The sequence below is a fragment of the Triturus cristatus genome, chromosome 5_1, assembly GCF_964204655.1.
Source record: "Triturus cristatus chromosome 5_1, aTriCri1.1, whole genome shotgun sequence".
NCBI classification, from domain to species: Eukaryota; Metazoa; Chordata; class Amphibia; order Caudata; family Salamandridae; genus Triturus; species Triturus cristatus.
The window spans coordinates 327,548,003-327,574,839 of NC_140587.1; the positions used below are offsets into that span (position 1 = coordinate 327,548,003).

At 46.1% G+C, this 26,837-nt stretch overlaps 1 protein-coding gene across 1 annotated transcript in view; it reads right to left on the minus strand.

Moving 5' to 3' along the window:
• SLC30A8 (solute carrier family 30 member 8) overlaps positions 1 to 26,837 on the minus strand; it is a 292,123-nt gene that overhangs the window by 142,313 nt on the left and 122,973 nt on the right. The window lies entirely within an intron of this gene.

Here is a 26,837-nt window from a genome sequence, read left to right on the forward strand (position 1 = left end):
AGATTTTACACTGTAATTCAGCACTTTCCTGTAACTTTTGGTCCTGCAGTATTGCTCAGACTTAAATCAACATTTTTAGATCAATATGAGGAGTTGCTTTGAAAAAATAATATCAAGAGTCTTATTGTCTGCTCAGCGATGGATAAGCTCACTGCTGGATGGAGTACAAAAAATAATGTCACAGTGGAGAACATTCACATCACATAGAGAAAACAACAAATGATCTATGTTAAACGGACAAAGTACGACAGCACCAATAAATTCATTCCACCACTGGTTGTGATTTTAATGCATCACAGGAATTGAAATGAATCAAATTGTAAGGTACAACGTATTTCACATGTAAGTATTTTGAAAGGCAGGTGCACACAAAGTGATGTGACTTGTGCATAGGAGGGATAAGTGAACGTGATGTGCAAAGGGAAGGTAGCGCACATATATACATCAACAATCAGTGATGACAACCTATCCTGCCAGATATCTAGCATATGCATAAATGATAAATCATAACAGAATGAAATAGATGCAGATATACACTCTCTGTCATTTATGTTTGACAAACAAATAAAACACTGATGACTGCTTGATGATGTATATATGCGCACTACCTTCCCTTTGCACATCACTTTCACTTATCCCTCCTATGCACTAGCCACCTCACTTTTTGTGCACCTGCCTTTCAAAATACTTAAACGTGAAATACGGCGCAGGGTCACTGTGTTGATTTCTGCAGAAAACAGCTGCAGATCCCACTTCTGAGGCCCAGGATTGGAGGGGGCACCTCAGGCAAAGGGTAGGACTCAGAGTCCAGCAGCACCAGCAGAGGTGCAAGAAGTCTTTTGTGACCCTGGGTCTTCAGAGAACAGGAGGAAAACCAACAAGCCCTCCCTTGGAGAAACTTGGGTTCATGGATGTAGAGATCAGGTCCAGTCCCTCTCACTTCCAGGCAACAAGCAGCAGGCTAAAACAGCAGAGCAGGTAGCAAATTGGCAGTCTCTCCTACATCACAGCAATCAGCAGGCAGCAGGCCAACCCAATATTGCAGGTAGCAAAGTGCCAGTCCCTTCTACAGCACAACAACTCTTCTTCCAGGCAGAACGTCCTTGGTTCCAGCAAAGTTCTGATTTGATGGTGTCAAGGGTCCAGTACATATACCCAAACGTGCCTTTGAAGGGGGGTAGACATCAAAAAGGCCTTTTAAGATCGCATGGTCCCTGCCTTTCCTGCCCTGGTTCCAGACACACTACAGGGGGTATGCTGTTCTTTGTGTGGGGCCTAGCACTGACCTATTAAGGTGCATGTGTCAGCTCCTACCTCCCAAATTACCTCAGGAAGGCCCGTGAGCCTGGTGATGGGACAATAGGATGCAAATGTCACTCTCCTTTTACCTTTGTGTGACTGTCTAGAGGGAATGTATAAAGCCCAGCTGTCACCCAACCCAGACGTATATTCAGAGACAGGCAGAGGCACAGAATGATTAAAGAAAGCAAAGGTCAACTTTCTAAAAGTGGCATTTTCAAATTCCCTATTTAAAATCTAACTTCACCATAAATTATAATTTCCAGAGACACCAAACTCCAAATCTCCATCTTTTCTCTATTGGAAAGGATACTTAAAAGTTTCAAGGCAATTCCAATGTTAACCTACGGGAGAGATAGGCCTTGCAGTAGTGAAAAACGAATTTAGCAGTTTTTCACTACCAGGAAATGCAAAACTCAAAAGTACATGTCCTACCTTTTAAATGCATTGCACCCTGTCCACAGGGCTGCCTAGGGCCTACCTTAGGGGTGACTTATATGTAATAAAAGCGAAGGTTTGGGCCAAGCAATAAAAGAGAAGGTTTGGGCCAAGAAAGTAGGTTAACTTGCAAGGTCGAAATGGCAGTTTAAAACTGCGCAAACAGGCTCTGAAGTGGCATGCCTGGGCCATGTTTAAAAGGCTACGGTGTGGGTGACACAATCCGTGCTGCAGGTCCACTAGTAGCATTTAATATACAGGCCCTGGGCACAAATAGTGCACTCTACTAGGGATTTATAAGTACATTAAATATGCCAGTTTTGGATAAGCCAATGTTACCATGTTTTGAGTACACATCATATGCACTTTAGCACTGGTTATCAGTGGGTAAAGTGCCTAGAATCCTAAAGCCAGCAAAAATAAAGTCAGCAAAACAGGAGGTCAGAAGGCAAAAAGTCAGGAGAAACCACGCCAAGGATGCCAGGTCAAACAACTGTCTGCAGCTATTCCTCATCCAATCTCTACTGCAGCAGCAGGGTGTGTAGTAGGTGATTGGCGTCTTCTGCACAGCTTCCTGAATCAACTCTGACTGAGAGCAGCAGCTAGGAAATCAGGCGAGACATCTGCCAATAGCTCTGCTGTGAAGACCTCTCTTAATTAATAGCAAAAATCCTGAGGTTTTTATACCATTTGACCATTGATTTCACCTCATATTTATAAAATAAAACAGTTTTTGGAGACACTAAACTACTGTCAGACTAAACCAGGGGTCTCCAACCAGTCGACCACGAGCTACCGGTACCTCGCTGAGACCCTGTGAGTAGCTCATGCCGCTTGCATGTCAATTTAATAGCCCTTTGGTGTTGTTTGGGCTATTTAGACTTTTTGTTTGCTCCAATGCCCGCCCTCACCCAAAGCAGCTGCTCGGATTGGTTTTTGAGCTTAGCTGGGCTGGAGCGGGCTGAAGAGGATGACGTTCCTCTCCTACGTGCACCTCTTGTGTCTGCGCCCCCTGCCTTTCCCACCCTGGCACCACACTTTTCATTGTGCACGAGAAGTGCCAGTGCGGCACAGCAGGCGTGGCAGATTGAAGCAGCTGGTTTGCGGTGGAACAAGCAGTATACAACTGCCGGGACCTGCTCCCTTTTCTGCCCAAGAGTACAGCCTGCCACCTTTATATTTCATTGTTGCAGCAGGTAAGCCATGCCTGATCAGCTCCATACACCTCTCTAACTCGCATAGACTCCCTAGTCGACAAACCATCTCATTTAAATTAGGGCCCTCCGGTCACCTGCGCACTAGTGAAGAGATGTCATATTGAAAGAAAGTGTGCAATTCTCCTGTGGCTCGTAGTTCTCCGTACGTAGGGAAAATATACTCCGGGAGCACACCCCAACATCCTTAATCCCTGGGCCAGAAATAGAAAATTACTCAAAGCCCTCATCTCCTGCTCTAGTCTAGCCCTTCGTGTACTTTCAAACCAAAGCTCCTAACGGTACGCAGGTCATGTAATTAATACTACTAAAATCATGCGTAGCTGCAGTTTACACGATATCCAACTTTGGAAATTTGTTAATTCTAATCTAATATAATGCAATTGAAATCCCCGAATGACGAGTCGCCTTAAGGAAGGAGCGTTACGCCTTGAATACGAATGCCGATATTTTTTGGGGGAGGGATCCGATAATGAAAGTAGTCAGTGGCTCATAAACATAAAGCACGCAGAGTAGGCTATTTAATTTTAGGCTTTTTTTGGCTCCGTTGCCTGCCCTCACCAAGAGCAGCTGTCAGATTGGTTTAATTAACTGCTAGAAAACATGATTCACGTTTTGGGGAAGAGGCAGCGATCAAATGAATTGACATTTACAGGTTGTACTTGTACACATTATTCTCAGTTCCCCGCAAATATTCCAACTGGTTTTATATTCTTAAGGTTTTTCAGTTCGGGGTAAGGGAAAACATTTGGGTTTTCCCTGTATTAAGCCCAAAACCACATTCTACCCTTTCTGACTTGTTAAACTTGGAATGGGGAGGAAGAAAATCACACTTAGGAAAAAAATAACGCTGCAGTAACATTTTTACCCGGAAAATGTTGACCTGTGTATATTCTTGCTGATCACACAATGAGGGCGAATGTCTGTAAAGTTATTTTATGTGGACATCCTGCGTGGATCATGCCTTCGTGTGCCTACGTTGGACATCCGGGGACACAGCTCATGCAATTTACCACTCTTGTGGTCTTCGGTACATTTATCTCATGCACACTGAGCTGACAAGATGCCGCTGCCTCATACTGTGACAAAAAGAGAGCAAAGAGAAAAATTGCACAGATTACCTCAAAAACAGAGGTGAAGGGTCAAGCTCTGAAATAACGTCAAGCAATGTTTATTTTAAGATGCTCTCTATCTTGTTGTATTTCTACATTGTATGTATTACAGACCTCTGTTTCTCCTCGGACAATGCAGTACCTTAAATCTCAGAAGAGTTGTTTGTTACACAATGCATTTTAATTTCTCACATTTTATAACATGCAACAGTTTCTCATGCCTTGTAACCACTCTTCTGCGATAGCATTTTTACTTAAGATAATAAGCCCCCTTGTGCATTCATTGTCTTGCTCTGAGACTACATACTACGTATGATGCTAGATGAGAGCTTAGCTGGGGCATTCCTCTTCTATGTGCACATCTCGTGTCTGTGCCCCCTGCTTTCCCCACCATGGCACCGCGCTTTTCATTGTGCATGACGAGTGCCAGCGCAGAGCAGGTTTGCAGGTGGTGCGAGTAGTATTGAACTAGCCGGGCCCTGTACCATCTGCCTTCTCAACCTGCCATCTTTATATTTGATCAGAGAATCAGGCAAGATGGCATCTACACAGGCAGGAGAGGGGTAGGGTCCTGTTTAAGAGCAGCCCTGCTGATCTATGTGCTGCGTGGGTATGAATGGTGTTTCTATGACTGTCTTGTGTGCAGTCCACCCGCAGTCATGCCATATTTCTCCACATAAGAGGGCTCTCTGTGAAGCAAGCATTCTTAAGTCTGGTCTGTTGTCTCAAGGCCGGTGGCCCACATCTCCCAGGTTTGCTGAGTAACTTATTATTGCTTATTGATTTATCAAAGCATAATTTGCAGCTACATCACTGAGCGGCCACAGCTAGTGAACCAAGTCATGTGGATTTTGTTTCACTAATAAACGCGGAGAAGTGCAGAGAAGTGTCCTTCGAAGCTCTCCTTTAGCCTGTTTCTATGAGTGTGGTGGGGCTACAGGTTTTATAGCTGTCAAGGGGCACCATGTAATGAGGACGATTTTCAGCCAGCCTTGGTTTCTGAGCCCACAGCACTATGAATGCTGGGACTTGTAGTTTCACACTGTCCAATAAAGGTCGGGTTCTGCAAGAGCTAATGTTAATGAAAAAAGAGGGGAAAAACTCTGGTCCAGTTATGTCATCAAGCAGCTAATTTCTTGAACAAGTTTATAAATGGTGGACGTATGATCAAATACGCAACTGCTGTTTTCCCCGATCAGCCCCTTACCATAACTAACTTTCCATTCCATCTAACTAACAACACTGCCATGAGCAAGCAAAGTATGTCTGTTTGTAATGCACACTTTGTATATGGCCACAATTGTTAAATGTGAAACATTATGATTATTGACTATTAAACCATATGTACATGGTGGGAGTGATGCCATTTTATAGAACCTCACTCGAGAGGCCAGTGGGGTGGGAATGGCGACAGGTGAACCAGACCCTGCCTGAAAGGCTAGCCTGACAGATCAGCGAATTGGTTGGTTTTTTGGCTGTTTGTGGGCCGATTTTATTGGTTCTTGGACTGTGCCAGTACTTGTCTGTGTTTTTTTGGCTTAATCCGGGCTGATTTTATTGGCTGGTGGGCTGGTTTTTATTGATAATTTTCCTGATATTACCACAAACATTGCTGGACGCACAAATATAGTCTCCCATACCTTGCAAAACACCTCCTATACAACATGCCTTTACATTACAAGCTTACAACTTAATTTGCAAATGTGGCCCACTATTAGTTAGGTATTGGATTTGCTAATGGAGCTACTTCTAATTTGGTGCCTGGGCCTCTTTTCTGTCCCAATCCCACTCTAAGAGCAAACAGTGGCCTCCGCTTTCATGGCTTGTGCTTTAGTTTGTTGTCTCACTGTTTTGTCTGACGTACGTCCCACATGTCAGTAATGTAGCATGTCATGGCCCTACATTTCCACCTATTCCTGGGCTAGGTCCAGGAGCCAAGGCTTGCACATTCAGCCTAGTACCAATCATTTTCCACTATGTGTAATACTCTTCCTCAATTTGGGATACCAATACACTGAATATGTAATCACGGGAGTTCAACTTCAACGAGGGTGTTGGCATGCCAGCTTGCCTGGCCTTGAACAGCAGAGTGATGTTCTTCAGGCTGGGGAATGTACTTTTCCAGGATATAGTCCATCTTCTTAAAAATGGCTGACTTGACATCTTGCATTGTCTGGTTCAGGTTATTAGTAGGGGTATGAAATTCACATAATTGCCTTATGCACAATTAAGTGAAATTCTGGAAAACTAGGACCAATCACACAAAATGCAAATATGCCATTTAGCGCTATAAATTCTGGGCCTGGGCATATTTACCAAACTTTCACACAGCGCAGCTGCTCTAAGGAAAAGGGCAGGAATACGCCATATTAAACATTATATGGTACATTCCTATCCTTTCCTTGCACGGACACACAAACTGCTGCCTAGCACCAACGCAGGCACCCTTGCGCAATGGTGCAAGGGTGCCTGCGCTTCAAACAGAATTGTTTTTGTGCAGGAAGGGGTACGTTCTGAGAACGTGCCCAAATCTATGGGCGGACGCATGGTAACACCCATGCTCCACTTATAGAACGCCTCTCTGGGGCAGGGTATTGCAACTGACAGTGATGCTCCAGCAGTGTAAGGGACTCATAAATATGCCCTATAAGGTGCAGTGTTGCAGTATGTGTGTTCCTATCTCCTTGTTACCGATGTACAGTCTTTTGTTCAAACCACAGTATGAGCTCTGAAGAAATTAGGCTTAAAATAAGTAGAGCTGGGCGAGGGAGGGGATCCTCGGAAAAATGCGGGAGTTGCTTGGGGTTTAATATCTCACGACTATTTTCACTGACCAGAAGTAGCTCTCACTACACAAAAGGTTGGAGACCCCTGCTCTATGCACTCCCAGCTTATACGCTATGCAATGCCCCTGTATCACACTTTTAAAAGCGTCCCACTCCACCGCCAGCGATGAGGCAGTAACAGTGTTATTCTGAAAATAATCAGTAAAGCCAGTCCCTACCCCCTCACGAAATGCTTGATCCTCCAACAATTCTGGGTGCAAGCACCAAGTCGGGATCTTGGGGCGATCAGGCAACAGATGCACACATAATAATAATGGGTTATGATCAGATAATGTTCTAGTGAGATATTCGCTGTGCTGTACTACAGTATGTATGTCAGGAGAGCAAAGCATTGCATCAAGCCAAACATGGAGGTCGTGCATAGCAGAAAAGAAGAATAAGCCCGGGTGGTCGGATGGTGCACCCTCCAGGTATCTATCAGTCCCCACCTATGCTGCCAATCCCGCCTAATCCTTCAAAGAGTATGGATAGGTGCTTCCGGGAGGGGAGGGTGAGATCTATCCAGTAGGAAATCTCCACCCTTAAGTCCTGACCCGGTTAAGAATGGAGCGAATTTCCCAGACAATTGTGTGAAAAAGGCCGATTGTTCCATGTTTGGTGCATATATGCTGCCCAGCACCACGTCGCTTCCATTCAGCCGACCTGCTACCAGTATATAGCGGCCCTCAGGATCCTTCAGTTGACGAGTGAGCTGAAAAGGGACGCCCGCCCTGACCCATATCAAGACCCCCCGGTGCAAAGGCGGAGTAAGTCATGCAAAAAACCTGCCCTCTCCACCTACGCTGTAATGCCACATCCTCTTTTGGTGCTACGTGTGTTTCCTGAAGGAAAGCCAGTTGGACTCCCCTATGGACTAAGTACACATGTATTTTATGTCTCCGTAACATGGTGTGCATACCCCTGACATTCCAAGATATACATTTCAAATCAGATATCGAACCCAGGGTGTTGTTCCACACTGGCTCTGAACAGCTAGTTTAAAAGGTTACGCCAAATACCCTGAAACATTAACTTACAACAAAGAAAACAATCCCAACAACCCCACCCCAGGACAGGTACCAAGAAACTAGCCCCCATCCAAACTACTCTAAACTGACTTCCCTCTAGTAACTACAGAGGAACAATGGGGAAGAGTGGCTCCAGTCTGTCAATTACCAGCAATAAGATTATGGAGAATCGACCACGCCCGTGCCCCACGTATTGCAATCTGCCCCCACCCTCAGGAGGTATCTCACCAGCAGAAGTATGCAAACTCCCACCCGCTACAGCCCACGATCAATATCACAATAAAAAACAAAATACGTATAATACTAGCATCAAAATGGCATACAATTCGTCCAGTAGGCCTGCAAAGGAAACAAATTAATGAGATATAAATTAACAATCTCAAGCAATATCATCAGCAGTGCCTGGCGTGACATGTGGCATCTGCATGCCACTAGCCTGGGACTCATCTGTGTCCATGCCCTCAGTAGATTTATCCGTCTCTGTGCCAGTCCCCGATCCCTTTTCACGGTCCTGGAGCAGTTCCGACACTGCACGTAGAGCTTCATTTCTCCCCCTCTCCGTCTGGGAAGAGCTGGGTGTCTTCAGGGTGACAGGGCGCCGTCACGATCTTTGCCGGCGCTCAGGCAGCCGTCCCGAGGATGCCCGTGCCCCAGTTTCCACAGCCGGCCGCTTGCCCATCTTGTAAGTTTCCAGCCAGTCCCATGCTTCCGACAGGTCCTCCAAAAAATGCGTTGTGCCATCGAGAATAATCGGTAGTCGGGCCGGAAACATCAAAGAATATTGAAGCCCCTCATCTCGTAGGGATCCTTTGACAGCTAGGAACGATGCACGGTGGCATTGGACCTCCAGTGTATAATCCGGGAAAATGGAAACCTTGCTGTTGTCCATCATATAAGGCCCAGAGGTGCGCGCCGTCTGCAGGAGGAGGTCTCTGTCTTTGTAGTGGAGGAGCCTGGCCACCACTGGGCGTGGTGGGTGACCTGGTGCCAGTGGGTGGGCCGGAACTCGATGAGCCCGTTCCAGCGTGAAGAACTGTGTCAGGCCCTCCGGTGCCACCTTGTCGCGGAGCCAGTCCTCCAAATATTGGACCATATTGGACCCTTCCACCCCCTCCGGCAGGCCCAAAACACGGATGTTGTTCCTCCGATTTCTTCCCTCAGCGTCTACGGCTCTTTTCTCCAGCACCAAAAGCCTACAGGAGACGTCTCCTACCTGGTCAGCAATGGATCTCTCCGCCGGCTCCAAGGTCGCCAGAGAGGTTTCGGCCTGCTCCACTCTATCTGCCAACTTGGTGTGTTCGGCTCGCAACAGCCCCAGTCCCACCGACACTGTAGCAATGTCCTGATGCAGGGCCTCCCTCGTATCCGTGATAGCCTGGAGTATTTTGGCCAATTGTTGTTGCACCCCTGCAGCACCTGGCGCCTCAGGAGAAGCCGGTCGTTTCTCCTCTTGCCCCAAGTCTTCTTGATCCAGCAGGCCGTCTGTTGCTTCCCTCTGGGCTTCCCCACCACGCAGTTGTGGAGCGGAGCAGTCTCTTCAGGCCAGGGCTCACTGTACTTGCAACGTTGTGCTCTCCACATCAAGCCCCTAGCCAACGCCATGCCAGTGTCCAACAAGGCACTATGGGGCCCACAGTATCCAAGCCGCAGGGGTTCCCGGGTCACCCACTCCACAAGAAATCCAGCGACAACCCCGGTGCACAGGATGACTCAAGCAGACAAACAGGCGGCTGCCCAGATCCAAATCCAGATATCCCGGGGGCCGCCGGGCACCCCGCAGTATTCCCAGGCCATCTGGGCCTTGTGCGCATTAGACCAGCCGCAGCAGCGCGGGCCCGTGGAAGTCCCCAAGTTTTTAACTGCAGCGGGCGGGCCACAGGAGAGGTAATGTGGGAGGCTCTTCCAGCCCCGATACGCAGTTCTATAAAAAGGCGCGCGGGATAGCACTCACCCGCAAGTGCCCTCGATACTGCCGGGCCTCAAGTGGGGGCCTCCCATGCAGCATGCAGGCCGCCTCAGGCCAAACCAGGAAGCTCCGCCGTATGGTGGTGATGATCGGCGTCCCACGGCCTGATTACTGCCGCCCCTCTGGGCCGATCTCGCCAGGGATCCGCCACAGGGAACAGAGGATCAGGGTCTCTGGCCGTCTCAAGCCGTGTCACTGCCACTGTAGGGATATTTGCGGGCACTCAATTTCCAGCTGTTAGCTCCCAAAACTTCCGGGGCGTCCCGAGCAGGATCCGCGATCCGCCGGTCAGTCTGTTCTTGCTCTCCGCTCAGGCCGGCACCATCTTGTCTGCCGCGGCCCGTATTCACTCAAGGCTGCAGCCACGCACCTCAATCCAGCCAGGCAGGGGCTGCGATCACTTCCTCGGGGCTTCGCACTGCTGTGGGAGCATTCCGCGACGTCCTCCCGGGGATAGGACGGCCGTTAACACAGAAAAGAAAAGTCCTGCACTAATTAAAAAAAATATAGTAAATTTGAATAAATTATTTGGCACCAAAACAACACAAATCCGATCAGTAGAACCAAAGCTATGCGATTGTAAAGATTTAGGTAAAAATAGTGCTTGAAAGTACAAAGCAGCAACTGTAATTATCTGGATGTGCTGGACAGGGACAAAGTCACAATCGCAATGGAACATGGGCCAGATACAGGGACCAGGCTAGGACTGTTGAGAATTGTACCTTATGCACTTGATGTCGGTTCCTAGTTGTGATACGGGGCCCTGCTCCCAGATGCATCGTTCAGTGTCAGTCGCAATGACCATTGCGGAATCCTGGGTAGACTTGCATCGAACTGTGTCAGTTCTGATGAGTTGTGAGGTCCATGTTGAGTTGGGTTGAGCTGTGTTGGTTCCTTTGAGGAGCTGTGAGGTGACATTTTTCATAGGGTTGCATCACGTTGCGTCGGTTCTGAAAGGGACCACAGCTGGGCTGGCAGAGCACCTCACCCAACTGTCAAGGGACCAGGACTTGAGAGGCACAACTTCAAGGGTTAGGACTCACAGCAGGCAGAGTCCAGAGGCAGGGATAAAGATGGTCACAGCCTTTTCTGTCCCTGAGGCGCTGGTCAGTAGGCCGGTCAACTAGCCCTTCAAATCACTCTGGTGGTCCTGTGTTCAAGGTGCAGGTCCAGCTGTTCTCACTCAGGCCTTGTGGCCAGTGGAGCAGTCTTTATTTCAGGCAGAGCAGCTGGGAAGTCCTTCTTAGAGCAAAATAGCAGGGCAGCAGATCAGTCCTTCTTCTGAGTCCTCCACAGGTCCAGAAGTGAACTGAAGAGTGGGTCTGAGGGTCCCATTTTATACCCTGTGCCTTCTTTGAAGGAGGAGAAGTTTCTAGAAGTTCCCCTTTCAGAAGTGCTTGGAATTTCCTGCCTCCATGGCCTGGCTCCAGCCTGGCTACATGTAGAATAGACTAGAGTGAAGACCAGACTAGAGTGAAGTTATTTTTGTGAAGGCTGGGCATAACCTTTTGACTTGAAAGTGGGGCTGTGCCCAGCTCCATTCTCCATCCTCGCTGATAATGCTCATCCAGGAACACCTAATCCCTCTATTGTTTGGCTCTCTTGAAGGAATATACAAAGGCCAACTGCCACCCATCCTTAGTCATCTGCCCCAGTCACAGGCTGCAGGCACCAAATAGGGTAGGAAAATCCAACTTTCTAAATGTGTAATGTTCAAATTTCTGACTTATAAACCGACTTTACCATTAAAGAAGATTTTAAATTACAATTTCTCATACACAAAACATGCCTTTTTTTACCTACTCCCAATCAAAAGTTTACAAAAAGTGATGGATGGAATGCTTGAATTAATCTCAGCCATTGGTAATTATCGGGGTTACATCCTAGTCCATGGTTCTTTTGCACACCTTGCCACCTTCGTTTTGAGCCAGCCATATGTAAATTAGTCTTGACCTTTGTTGGACTTGGTCTTTTCTGCAGGGTCATCCCCAAGCTTTTTCCCTTCACCACCCTGTTTACTGAACCTGATTTTGTTTGGCTTTTAGGACTCTCCGTACTTTACCACTGCAAACCAGTACTAAAGTGCATGTGCTCTCTCCTTTACACAGGGTATATTGGTTTACACTCAATTGGCACATTTAATTTACTTAGAACGTCCCTACTAAAGTGTTACTACATGTGCCCAGGGTCTGTAAATTAAATGCTACTAGGGGCACTCATTGTGCCTTCCACTTATGCAGCTTTTTAATCATGGCTTAGGCCTCACATTGCAGCCTGTGTGTGCAGTTTAACCTGCCCTTTCGACCTGGCACAGTATTCCTTTTGAAAGGCCCCAATGCACAAGTTACTTACCTTCAGTAACGATATATCTGTAAGAAACATTAGTTAGTATCCTTACCTTAGAATATCCCCAGGCGTCAGGCTGGATCCGGAAAGATTTTTCATCAGCAGTACCCCTGCGCGTCGCTAGACATCGTCTGCGGCTCCGTGCCCGTCGTCGGCGTCGTGATCACCGGAACGACGTCGTCGGAGTACTTAGACGCCGCCCTTGCTCGCTGACGTCAGTTCTGTACATAGCTTTCTGTGCCAGGAACGCAGAGCCATGCAAGAAACCGACACTGGTGCCATGAAACTAGGGCCCTGAAAGGGATGACCTTAACCCTAGATATCGGTTCGCAGAACGGGGAGGAAGGGTGGGGCGGTAAGGAATCTAACTAACTAATGTTTCTTACAGATGTATCGTTACCGAAGGTAAGTAACTTGTGCATCTGAAAGAAACATGTTAGTTAGATTCCTTACCTTAGAATAGATACCCCAGCAATACCAACCCCGGTGGTGGGTCTGCGAACCAAGATCACACCAGGAAGTCCTGGAGAACGGAACGGCCAAAGAAGCCGTCTCTCCGGACTTGGCTGTCCAGGCAGTAATGCTTGGCAAACGTGTGCAGAGAGGCCCACATTGCTGCCTGACAAATGTCCTGCAGAGGAACTCCCCGTCCCAAGGCAGTAGTAGCCGCTGTGGCCCGAGTGGAATGGGCCCTCAGTTCCACAGGAGCATCATTTTTAGCCAAGGAATAACAGATCTTAATGCACAAAACAACCCACCGAGAGATGGTTCGCTTGTGCACTGCCCGCCCCTTCTTAGCGCCCACGTAGCCAACGAAGAGTTGGTCATCCACCCGGAACTGTTTTGTTCGATCCAGATTGAAGGAGAGCGCACGTTTTGGGTCCAGACGGTAGAGCCTCTCTTCCTCTTTCGAGGGATGCGGAGGTGGAAAGAAGGTGGGCAAGGTAATGGACTACCCGATGTGAAAGGCAGTAACCATCTTAGGAAGAAAAGAAGGGCTAGTCCTTAGAACGACCTTGTCCGGATGGACAGAGAGGAAAGGAGGTTTAGAAGAAAGAGCCTGGAGCTTACTCACTCTTCTGGCAGAGGTGATGGCAAGCAGGAAAGCAGTCTTGAGAGTCAGAAGACGAAGAGGACAGTTATGAAGTGGCTCAAAGGGAGCGCACATCAGATAAGTTAACACCAGATTCAAGTCCCACTGAGGCATTACAAGGGGAACAGGAGGGAACATGTGAGTAATGCCTTTCAATAATCTATTGACAACAGGAGTCTTGAAAAGAGAAGGCTGATCAGGAAGCCTCAAGAAGGCTGAAACAGCTGAAAGGTATCCCTTGATGGTGGCCAGAGCAGTGCCCTGCTGGGCCAGGGAAAGAAGAAAGAGGAGAACCTCAGAAAGAGGGGCGGAAAGGGGATCCACAGCTTTTGCTGTGAACCATGCCACAAATTTGTTCCACCTGCGGGGTATACCGTTTTAGTGGAGGGACGCCTGGCTGCCAGAATGCCATCACAGACTTCAGGAGGCAAGTCAAATGGCATCAACTGCCGCCGCTCAATCTCCACTCATGGAGGTGGAGGCTGGACAGGTTCGGGTGGAGAACCGTCCCCTGCTGCTGCTACAGAAGGTCCTCCTGAAGAGGCAGTCGAATCGGGGGATCGATTGACAGACTGAGTAGCTCGGGATACCAGTATCTTCGTGCCCAATCCGGAGCCACAAGGAGGACTTGGGCCCAGTCGCGCCTGATTTTCTTCAGCACTCTGGGCAGAAGTGGTATAGGTGGAAAGGCGTATAACAGACCGCAACTCCATTCGCGACAAAAAGCGTCTCCGAGCGAGGGCCACCTTGGAAATTCCAATGCGCAGAACTGATGATATTGCGCGTTCTCTTCGGTGGCGAATAGATCTAACCAAGGCTCTCCCCACTGCCGAAAGAGACCTTGCACCACGTCCGAGTTCAGACGCCACTCATGATCCATCATGCACCGGCGGCTAAGTTCGTCCGCCCTGGCGTTCATAGAGCCCGCCAGGTGTTGAACCACTAGGGTGATGCCCTGATGTTCCAGCCATGTCCAGAGGCGCAGAGCCTCCTGACAAAGGGTCCACGACCCCACCCCGCCCTGTTCGTTGCAATACCACATGGCGGTGGTGTTGTCCGTGAACACCTGCACTACACTTCCCCGGACAGAGGGAAAGAATGCCTTCAGTGCAAGCCGGATCGCCCGCAGCTCCAATAGGTTGATATGGATCCGGGATTCCGCCGGAGACCAGAGGCCTCTTATCTCCGCCTCTCCCATGTGGCCCCCCCCATCCCAGGAGGGACGCATCCGTCACCACTACGTACTCCGGTTGGGGTAGGGAGAGGGATCTGCCACTGACCCAATCGCGGTCCGTGAGCCACCACTGCAACTGGCTTGAAGTGCCATTCGAGATCAGGACGTGGTCGGACAGGTTTCCCTGATGTTGAGCCCACTGGAACTTCAGGTCCCACTGCAGAGCCCGCATCCGCCACCTGGCGTGATGAACCAGCAGGATGCAGGAGGCCATCAGACCCAGCAGCCGTAGGGCCGTCCTGACCGAAACTCGGGATAAAGGCTGAAAGATCGGAATCAGAGCCTGAATATCCCGAACCCGCTGTTCGGGAAGATAGACCGGAAACTGCGACGAGTCCAGAACCGCTCCGATGAAGAGGAGCTTCTGGGAGGGACTCAGGTGTGACTTCGGCACGTTGATGGAGAACCCCAGCGAATGCAGGTGGTCGGCCGTAGTCTGGAGGTGGGAGACGACTGTTCGGGTGAGCCCGCCTTCAACAACCAGTCGTCGAGATAGGGGAAGACTGAAACCCCTAATCTGCACAGATGAGTTGTGACCACCGCCATCACTTTCGTGAACACCCGCGGGGCACTGGTGAGGCCGAAGGGGAGCACGGTAAACTGAAAGTGCTCGTGGCCTACCGTGAACCGCAGGTAACGCAGGTGGGCCGGCAGGACGGGGATGTGGAAATAAGCGTCCAGCAAGTAAAACGCTACAATTCAGTCTCTAGGGTCTAGGGCAGCCAGAACCTGAGCTAATGTCAGCATCTTGAACTTCTCCTTCCGGAGGAAGGCGTTGATGCTCCTGAGGTCCAAGATAGGGCTTAGCCCCCCTTTGCCCTTCTTGGTTACCAGAAAGTAGTGGGAGTAACAGCCCCGTCCTACTTCTGGGCCAGGAACGTGCTCGATGGCCCCCTTGGCCAAGAGGGCCGTAACTTCCTCCCGCAGAAGTTGCAAGTGATGCCCCGACATGCGGTGGTACTACAGTGGCATGGCTGGAGGGGTCGCCTCAAAGTGGACGGAGTAGCCCCTTCGGACGATTTGCAGCACCCACCTGTCCGAAGTGATGGTACGCCAGTGTAGCAGGTGATGGTGAACTCTGCCTCCCACTGGCGTGGAATGGGCCTGAAAGCTCGGACTAGGAAGGCTTTGAGGCAGATGCTGCAGGTGCAGATGTGGACTGACCGGCTCTCTGTCCCCCTGCTCTGCCACGGCGGAATCCACGTCCGCGACCGCGTTGAGGCTGGTTCTGCTGCCTGTGGCTGGACGAACGTGCGGTGGCGCCCCTTCCTTGGCCATGAAAGGGGTGAAAAGCAGGAGTTTGCTGGCGCTGGGCCGACAGGCCCAAGGACTTGGCCGTAGCCCTGGAGTCCTTAAACCACTCCAGCACGCTATCTGCTTTGTCGCCAAAAAGGCGACGGCCATCAAAGGGCATGTCCATGAGAGTGCTCTGGACATCCCCTGAAAAGATTGTGGACCTCAGCCAGGTGTGATGACGAATAGCCACAGTCGTTGCAATTGCTCTACCCAGAGAGTCTGTGGTGTCAAGTCCACATCTAATGGAGTACCGTGCTCCATCAAGCCCCTCAGCAAGAGCCTGGGCGAGCCGTGTCCTGGCCTCCTCTGGATACTGAGGCAGCACTTTTGCCACCGTATCCCACAGAGAGTGGGTGTAACGGTCCAAAAGGAACACGGTATTAATGGACCGCAACCCCAGACTGAGGGACGAAAACAGTTTCTTGCCAAACCGTTCCATCCTTTTTGGATTCCCGGTCCGGAGGTGCAGACGGGAAGGTGGTTTGGGACGTGGAGGCCTGGATAACCAGACTCTCAGGGGTGGGGTGTACGGACAGAAAGCTGGGGTCACCCGGAGCTGGGCGGTGGTGCCGGGCCTCGTTCCGATCCACAGAAGAGACTGTGGAGGGCTTGGACCAAGTGCCCATCAGAACGTCAGTGAGGGCCTCATTAAACTGCAGCAGAGGCTCTGAAGAGCTTACTGGCGGTTGAAGCACCTCAGTGAGGAGGTTAGTCCTCACGGCCGCTGCAGGGAGCTCCAGGCACAAGGCCTGGGCCGCCCTGCGCAGCACCACAGCATATGTAGCACCCTCCTCCGTAGCCACGGAAGGAGGAGGGATGAAGACAGTGTCAGGCGAAGTGACAAGACCATTGGCGTACCCCAGCTCATCTGCCCAGTCCTGACTTAACTGGCACTGCCGTGCCAGAGGGTCCTCAGACCCCTCCCAGACCTCCCCTTCATCCGTTTCCTGGTAAACAGGCAAAAATGACGGAGCCGGGTCGTAGATGAAAGGCTCACCCATCGACTGCCGGATCTCGAGGAGCTTGCGGGACCGCTCCCGCCTAGCCTTCGACGTCAAGGCCCGGCAGTTGGGGCACGACTTGTCATCGTGGTCGGCCCCAAGACAGTAGAGACACCGATAGTGGGGGTCGGTAACCGACATCAGTCGGTGACAGACGTCACACGGCTTGAACCCGGGCATCCCTACCGGCACCAGGAGTTGAAGTCGACTCGAAAAAGATAGACAAAAATGCCCAAAAAGTAAGTCAAAAAATGACTAAGGGTACGCTCTTCCCGGATCTGCGCATACTGGCACGGAAAAAAGATGAACTGACGTCAGCGCGCGAGGGCGGCGTCTAACTACTCCGACGACGTCATCCCGGCGATCACGACACTGACAACGGACGCGGAGCCGCAGACGACACCTAGCGACGCGCAGGGGTACTGCTGACGAAAAATCTTTCTGGATCCAGCCTGATGCCTGGGGATATTCTAAGGTAAGGAATCTAACTAACGTGTTTCTTTCAGATCTTCCTTTTTAATGCATATGTCACCACTAGGGTAGGCCCTAAACAGCTCAGTGGACAGGGTGCAGTGAATTAAACAAGTTGGACATGTTCTTTTAAGTTTTACATGTCCTAGTAATGAAAAACTTTGTTTTTCACTACTGCAATGTCTGCCTCTCGCATAGGATAACATTAGGTTAACTTATTACATTTAATATATAATACATTTCTATTGGAGGCAGTTGGGAATATCGAGTTTGGTGTCTAAATAATCATACTTTGGAGCCCTCTTTAATGGTAAAGTTTAATTTTAAGTCACAATTCTGAAAATGCCACTTTTAGAAAGTTGCCATTTGTTTGTCCCTAGCATTCAGTGTCTGCAGCTTGTATACTGGTCACAGGACTAGGTGTAGTTAGCAGTTGGTCTTTGTGCATTGTACCAAAACAGTGAAACAAAGGTAAGATAAATGTGGGCAGGATGGGCCATCTCTTGATGAGGGGGACGAGCTCTCACTTACAATACTTGCTCATCACAAAGGCCCTGACTGAGCACACTCACAAAGGGTTTGACACTAGTCTTCTACCCTATTTCAAATCTGGCATCAGGTATAAATATTGGGTCCTTAGACTGAGCTCTTCAGTACACCGCTGGACATGGGGAGGACTTAGAAGGACTGCTGTGCTGCTCTGCATAAAAGACTGCTACTCTGTTGCCCTGCTGCCCTGATGCCTTAGTGAAGGACTGGACCTGCATCTTGAATCCAGGACCACTAGAGTGACACCAAGAGCCAGTTGCCTGGCCTCCTGATCAAAAGCCTCAAGAACAGGAAAGTCTCCAACCACCTTGAGCCCAGCACCTGGACTCAGTCTGCTCTGCGTCTTGTCCCCAAAGTGGTGCCAGTAGTATCCAAGTAGTGCCTGGATACCTCGGGTGATAAGTTCGTTACACAAATACTCATAATGTAACCCCAGTCCTTGACCTTTGGAAGTGGACCTGAAGGTGCTCTGCCAGCCCAGCTGTGGTCCTGTGGGCAAAACCAACACAGTGCGGCACATCTCCTCGCAGCTCCGCTTCTGAACCACCACTGCATTGCACATCCTCGACGCAGGCCTGCGCATTGCAAGCCCCTCGTCTATGGTATCCTCGATGATGACGCAGGACTCTGCATTGCAAGCTTTGCAACGTCTTTGGAACCAGCCTGTGCGGGACGCTTCTTCAAGGCAGGCCCTCGCTATTTTCACTTAAATCTTCATGATTGCATATCTGCGGTTGTACAATTTGGATTTTTGTTGTTTTAGTATCAAATAATTTATTATATTTTACCCTATTTTTCTAAAATGGTGTGGGATTTTTCTTTTGTTGTGCTTTTAATGTATTACTGTTGGAAGTGCTGCATAAATAATGTACACCTTGCCACTAAGCCCTTGCTCCTTTGTGCCAAGCTACCAGATGGTTAAGCACAGGTTAATTTTGTGTTTTCTTGTATTTCACCCAGGCAGAGAGTGTGGTTCCTGCTTGAGTAGGGTTTCAACCCCCTCAACCAGTAACCCAGTTTCCAACATCCTTGCTCCAATGGGAACAGTATAGCCTGAAATGCCAGGTCCTTACTGAACCAAAACACGAGCAACCCATGACTAGTTTCACCATATTAGGTGCTCATTAGCCAGGGACAACTTAGTTTCCGTGACACAGTGTGCACAGGACCCATATCTGAGTATACATGTCTCACTTAGGGTGTCAAACAGATGTATTCAAAAAATGATGGTTAGAATGCCTGAATTAATCTCAGTAATTATTTACTTGGAGCAGCATCCCTGTCCATTGTTCTTTTGCACGCCATGCCACCCCAGTTTGGACCCATCCATTTGCAATTCAGTCTTGTCTCTGCTCCAATGGGAATAGTCCAGCCCTAACTGCCAGGTCAGGTCCTCCCTGAACTGTAACACAAGTAATCCAGGACCACTTTAGCCCTGGTTAGGGCCATCAGTCAGGTATAGCTTGGTTCCTGTGACAGTGTGCACAGGACCCATGTCTGGGCATACTCATCCCACTTAGGGTTCCACCCAAACGTATAGAAAAAGTTATGGATGAAATGCTTCAATTAATCTCAGCCACTGGTAATTACTTGGGATGTATCCCAGTCCATCGTTCTTTTGCACACAATAACACCTTAATTTGGACCCAGCCACATTCAAATCCGTCTTGACCCTGCTCCAATGGGAACAGTCCATACCGAAGTGCCATGACAGGTCCTCCCTGAGCTGGAACACAAGAGCCTAGATTTTTGCCCTTTTTGTATACTTTAGTGTCTCACCCAATCAAAAGGTAGCACTTATTAAATGTAATAACTTAACCCAATCTTATGGGAGAGGTAGGCCTCACAGTACTGAAAAACGAATCCAAGAGTTTTCACTATGAGGACATGTTTAGAGCATACCTTAGGGGTGACTTACATATTAGAAAGGGAGTTTTAGGCTTGGCAAAGGGGTTCTTTTGCCAAGTCAAATTGGCATCTTAAAAATGCTAACAGGCTGCAAATGCAGGTTTGAGGCATGTTTTATGTAGTTTGCACAATATGTTCTGCAGGCCCAATAGTTAAATTTAATTTACAGGCCCTGTGTATATGGTATACCATTTTAATAGGAACTTATAAGTAAATTAAGTATGGCAATCAGGTGTAAGCCAACATTATCATGTTTTACGGTGTGAACAGAGCACTTTAGCACCAGTTAGCAGTGGCCAAGTGCACAGAGACATAAGGCTAGCAAAAATAGGAGGGGCAAAAACAAAATGTTTAGGGGAAGACCACCCTAAGGCTGAAAGGTCTAACAGATAGCCCATTGGGTGAGTTAGAATTTGGAGTAAGCCTTTACTTCCTTCACATTACTTACCTCTTTCATCCTGTATAATCAGGATTTCATCTTGGGTAAGCCAAAGAAAATGGTCCATTATATATTTCTAGCTTTTTCATCAAGCTCGACACAAGAAGGTTTCGCCTTGTTCCTATCTTATTAGATCTTTCTGCAGCTTTTGACAAGCAGGACCATCCTACTCTTCAGAATTTTCACGTTGCTCTGTATCTTTGGCTTTGCTCAAAATTAGTTTCAATTTTTTCTATTTGACCACATATTCTTAGTATCCTGAAAGGGGTATAGGTCTGTATTTCCTCCTACTCACTTCATGCTCCAATTTTGATACTTTATGTTTTGTCTCCCACTTTTATGTGGATTGCTCACAACTTTTACTTTTTTCTCTTTTCTACCACAACTGTAGGTATCTGTCAACCTCTGCCTTGTGTAGGCCAAATCAATTCTCATTTTGTCAAACTTTATCCCAAAAAGAAACAGAATATTCCCCTCCATTCTAATATTTCCATTCCATCATCTATATAGCATTTTCTCAAAATCTTAATTTTGTATTTCATTCTACATTCAACTATCATCACCAAATACCCTCCACCTCTGGAGACTCGCATTTTTAAACAGATCATCAGACTAATACATTCCTTTCTCTTCTTTGAAACTTCTACTTACAATCCTTCTCTCTCATCTTAATTACCTCTGATCTGTCTTTGTTAATCTGTGAAAATACTTTACAGCCTTACTCCAGATAATTTGGTGTTCTTTTGTGAATTTTTTATTTCTCTTTCTTACCATACACATATAACTTTTTATCATATACATCTTACTCTGTTTCTTCCCTGTTTTCCTACTGGTTTTCATATGTGTTCTTTTACTGGCCTTGCCTTATTTATGGCCTCTGGTTTCATTATATATCTCCACTCAAATTCCCAGCTGTGCTACTCTATCTCTCCATCTCTGAAATGCCACATGACTTCCATGTGCTGCCTTTTGCTTTCACCTGTTTGTTGCCCAAGTACGTAGACTTTGGAATGAGCTCCCTGTTCACACCAGCAGTGTTTCAATCCTTTACAGGTTCAAACATGTGCAAAAATGCCTTCTCCTTCATTTGTCCAATCGACCTGGATTCATGTGACTGAATGTTGTGTTACTGTTATTGTTTATTAATCTGCTGTTTCCCATTTTTCATACAGCACTTTGGATAAAGGAACTATAGCAAATACAATCAATACAAATACACATTTTCTTCAGTAAGATGAGAATGACCCTCTCCCATAGCAGGTACTGTCATTAAAGTGTAGTCAGTCTAATCCCCTTCAAAATTCCTTCAAATTCCTGAAGGGATGAAAATGCATAAGTACTGACAAAGGAGGAGCAAAACGGATGGTGATGTTAAATTGTAAAAAAACATGTAGATAAGAAAATCAAACTTTTTAGACACAAATACATCCTTGGTGGTGTATGCACTATGTAGCACTAAAAGAATGTGCTGAGAACAGAATTAAAGATGAGCATGAATGACTAGAGTTTAATTGATCAAATATTTCTGATTAACATAATGTTCTCTTTCAAAACCATTAGGCAATTATATGTTTCTCTATTAAGCAGCAGCTTATATCAATATATGTTAGTGTTGCAGTTCATTTCTATGGACGTATGTAATGTGTTATTACTCTTGGTTGTACAATAAATTGTATATGTAAGCCAAATAAAATGTCATAAAAAGAGTTTGATAGAAAACATAAATGGAAGTGAATAAGCATTTAAAAACATGAAATCAACAACATAAAAGGGCTGCAATCCAATACAGAATAACGATATTACAGCTTAAATGTTCATATATGTCTATCCTGCAGTTAAACTAACATAATTTACATGTACTGGTCACTGTGCATATTATGAACTTGAAAAGGCAGAAGAGATATAGCATATGAGGAGACTGGTATGCAGGTCAAGGCCCCATCAGCAATTGCATTAAGTATGTGAGCCCTGTGGGAAAATTAAGTGAGTCATTTAGATTTCAGCTAAGCAGAAATTCTCTGATAGGTTTGGAGAACGCAACTGGGCTGAACATGCAGTTTCCAGTTTAGAAGTGGGAACCACTAGTTTTCCAATGGTGAAGGCTTAGTTAACTCTGCCAATGGAAACTCTTCATCTGGCGCTTTGTCCAATTTAGAGCTGACAGTTTATTGAAGGTCGCCATGCCCTGTTTAGGGACACAGTAACAATCAGTGAATGTTTCTGTTGGGACCAGGTAAGGAATGGCGACCACAAGCAGGAAAATAGCAAAATTCCTCTAATGAGCAAGGTGCACATGGATCCTGGGCAGAGGAAAGGGAATTTCCCTCTTTGCCCAGGCTGTTTTTTGGAGTAACTCCAGAGAGGAGTGAGAAGGGTGATGATGTGATTGCATGATATAATCACGATGCAGCAGGACTTCTTTCACTTTCCTCATGCAGGAGAGAATTTCATTTGCAAACAAAAATGCTTCTTTTAAAAATGTATAAAGTTTAAATAGCACATATACTAAACACACATTTTTGTAGTAGGTAATCATACTTAAATATTATAAGTCTACAAGTGAAGTGAATAGGTGCTTATTTAACTTAGCCTAACTTCTGATGCCGTAATAACAAACGTTTCACATTAACATTAAAAGGTCTGTTTTCTACATTGAGTTGTTGTTTTCATACAATGTTTTCTCCTTTGTCGCAGATGTTGCCTTCTGTTAGATAGTGATTAGGTATTTGTTTTGTATTAGACAACTGAGACTGAGGTTTTCACTGGGAGGAGAGGAAGCACCAGGAAGGATTCTTCCCGAGAAGAAGTGTCTGAGCCACAGAATGTGGACTATGTATCTTTTCGATTTCAAATTATTTTATTAGATATTTTCAATAGAAAAACACAAAGGAACGTCATACGGTGTACAGAGGAGGCATAAGAGTGATGTGATACATCAGTTGGATAGAAACATAACAGCTTCAGCAGTATGATGAGCAGGAAGTATCGTCACAAACGGTATACAAAAAGCGTGAATAACAATGTACTGGTTAATATAAGGCACTGTATTCTAATGTGTAATCTTCAGATAATTTATGAAATAAAGAGAAATAAAGAGAAATCCATTGTACAGATGTGAGAAGATATGGAGTTCACCTATTCCTAGCAGTTTACTGAAATCCTATTCGAAGATGCAGGAGACGAAGCAACATATGTTCCTGACTAGAATTTTGTATGTTTATATTAGTGTGTGTTCCTAGAGCAAGGCAGGGCTTTTTTTTCCTTTGAGCTTTTCTCTAAGACGGAAGCTTTCTTACTCGCACATGCTGGGGTCTCATCTTTGAGGTTGGTTAGCCTATTTCTTTAATGTCTGATGATAAACAGCTGAGGATATTTTCTCAGAACTCCATTTTGAGTATGTTAACTGACACCTCTTTCTGTCATATTCCAATTTATTATAGATCAGTCAAATTTCATTAGGGAACACACTTGTTTTATTATCACCATATTGACTGTAATTTTAACCAATATTGTATTCTTCCGTATATTGAAATATTGAATATTGGATTATATTAACTTTTATTGCTCATACTTAAAAGATTCATTTTTATTGAATAAACAATGAAATACTAAAATAATTAAAATGAAACCATTTTTCTTAGGCAAGTTCTCTTTATTGACTGTAGTAACAGTTCTAATGATTTTATTACAATGTGGTTAATGTAGATGATTGCTCCTTTTTACTTTTCGTTGATGACCAAACAAAGGTCCATACGACCAGCGACGGCGGTTATTTAATGATTTTACCCAAAGACTGAAATATAGAAAACCCCACTCCGACAAGTGGTCGCGAGGAGACGGTTCATGTCACAGGAGATAACGAGCTGAAACTATTTGCTCAAGTTTAGAATTGGCCAAGTCCTTAAGTCCAAAGCCCAAATTTGAAGTCTGAAAGAGTCTGCAGTTTTGAAGGTGGTTGTAGTGGTGGAAGTGTGAGTATCAATAGAGTTGTGCATGGTAATTGTTGTAATTAAGGGTTTGTCATTGTGTCAAAATTAAATGTTTGGTATTTTGGCTGAGGCTGATAGATTAGTTGTGTTTATGTGCTTTATTTTGGGCAGTTGAAGTTGTTGTCAGATTTGGAGTAGTCCAAGATCCCAGGATAGTTAAGAAATAATAAGTTGAGGTGTTATTTGTCTGCTAAGGTTTTGTTGTGCAGATTCATGAGGTATCATTGACTGCACAATTGAGATAGGGACTATAGCTAATTTTTGTGATTGTACGAGTATTGATTGTTGTTAGTGGAACCTATTGCACATAGGGGAAACTATATCATTCAGGGTGATTTCGCTTGAGGAGAGTTCATGTGTCTGTGTAAGGAAGTCAGAGGGTGTTAATTCTGATTCATTTCTTGTAGGAATGAACTATCCTGAATTCTTCAGTGGAGGAGACAAGAACATTTGTTTTGTGTGCTTGCTTAAAGTTGTAGAATTTTGTGTATGAGAAAATTGTAAAGGAGGGTGAACTGCTGCATGGAGTGAAGAACTACAACAGAGGCTGTAGTTCTTCACTCTGGGAGAGGTCGGTTGATGTGAAGTACCACACTGAGATTGGAGGACAAATCATCAAGTACTAAGCTGTGAAAAGCTTATTAAAACAGGATTGTGGCAGGATCCGAGGAAAAGATCGACCTATATGGAATTGTAAATTGAATAAAATCATTTACATTTTCTGAATTGATTATTGTTCATTTATTGTTGAATATTTGCAATCATGAAATAGTTGAAAGCTCTTAAAGATTTGATTAGAGGTGATGTACGAGTACCAGTTCAGGTGGGTGAAGAGGTTCCATCAGAAGGTATGCCAGGTTATTATATTGTGACAAATGTAGGGCTTAATACATGTTTGTGGTTTCACCAAGGGTACAAGATCACTGACAATGAAGGGCCATTTAGACTTCCATAATATGGTACTTTTCATTTAAATATTATTGAACATTTAAGGGAAATATTATATGAAATGAGGCCACTTCCTAGCCCTACACAGTATAAAGCAGTAAATACCTCAGGGTGAGCAGCTCTTGACATTGAGAAAGAAAGGCACTAGAACAGAGTAAAGAGAGTGGTGCGAAATTACACAGATGCCCAAGGGGATAAAGGACAACAGAGGTTGAGTAAACGCATAGTCAAGAGAGCTAGAATGTACCCATCAGTAGCAACAGAAAAGACTAAAAAGAACCAAAAGTAGGGAAATGATGAGGAAGCTGCAAGAGGAACAGACATTGATAGCGATTATGTGGATGATATTTTTGATGCCTTATTATCCTCATGTCCACCACATGTGGCTCCTACAGCAAGTACAGATAGTGTAACATCCACTAGTATCACAGTGGCTATTGATCATGTTGATCCTAATATACCTCTGATTGAGAGACCACTTCCAGTACCTCAGGTAGCCACAGCACCTTCCAAAGCAGCCCCTAGGGTATTAGCTCCAGGTGTTACTGCTTCTAATGTGATATATCCTGTACTTGTGTTGCAGGCTGTAAAAGGTCGGACATTAGCAGTTCCCGTTGCAACTGCACTAATACATATTGTTCAGAAAACTAAAATTCCAGGTGCTCTAGGAGTAGCTACGACAGTTGACGTCGCAAAAGGTTAAGTGCATGGACCCCACCACAAAATGTTTAATCATTAAGAGAAGGGAGAAGGATTGTTTATACCCCACCAATTGCACAGGGAGAGACTGAACTATTTGGTGATGGTATTTTACACCCATGGTTTGAAAAAACCCCAGAAAATAAAAGGATGGGAGAAACAGAGAGACATCTACTAGTGAGGAAAGATTGAGGCCAATAGATGTACTAAAATTGAAGGTGAAATTGGAAGAAATTATTAGAGAATGTCTAGACATTTCACATTTGAGTTAATATCAGAAAATAATATTTAATATATTTGAGTTAGGAAATCACAAGACGAGCAGCTGCCACTCACGAAAAATTAACCGTGCTGGCAGGACAAAATTAGGTGGATCTCTCAAAGAGTGTTATCATGTGAATAGCATAGATACTTTAACTATGACACCACCCATAGACACACTTGTAGTACTAGTGATGGTGATGTCTAGTTCCTATAAACCTATATAGGACCTGCACGTTTAGACAACATAAACTGTGAGAGTGGTGTTCAGACTGATTCCAGACACCCCCAGCGGATATGTTCGCCTGTATACCAGCTATCTCACAGTGCCACTATGAACCCCTCCTACCAAGGAGAGAATAGTTTCTGGCAACTATCGAACATGACAACCTGTCCCTCTCAGGGATCATGGAAGCAGTACAGTACTTTTTGCTCAGTCATACGTGCTCACTTTGTCTCAAAGAGATACACAGAATAAACAGTGGGGACATTTTCAATGAGCATTTATTGAACCAGTGTCATTCTAGTGTAAAATATGTGTGCTGCAACAACAAGACAGAAAAAGATAAATTATTATAGTTACCAACAGAGTAAATGGATGGTAGATTTCTACCATAGTGCTGAAACAATGAATATATTCAGGCACATAAATACGACAGTAATAATGCGTACTCATACGATGCAGGTCCTAACCAGATGTACCTAAATGTACCTAGCATAT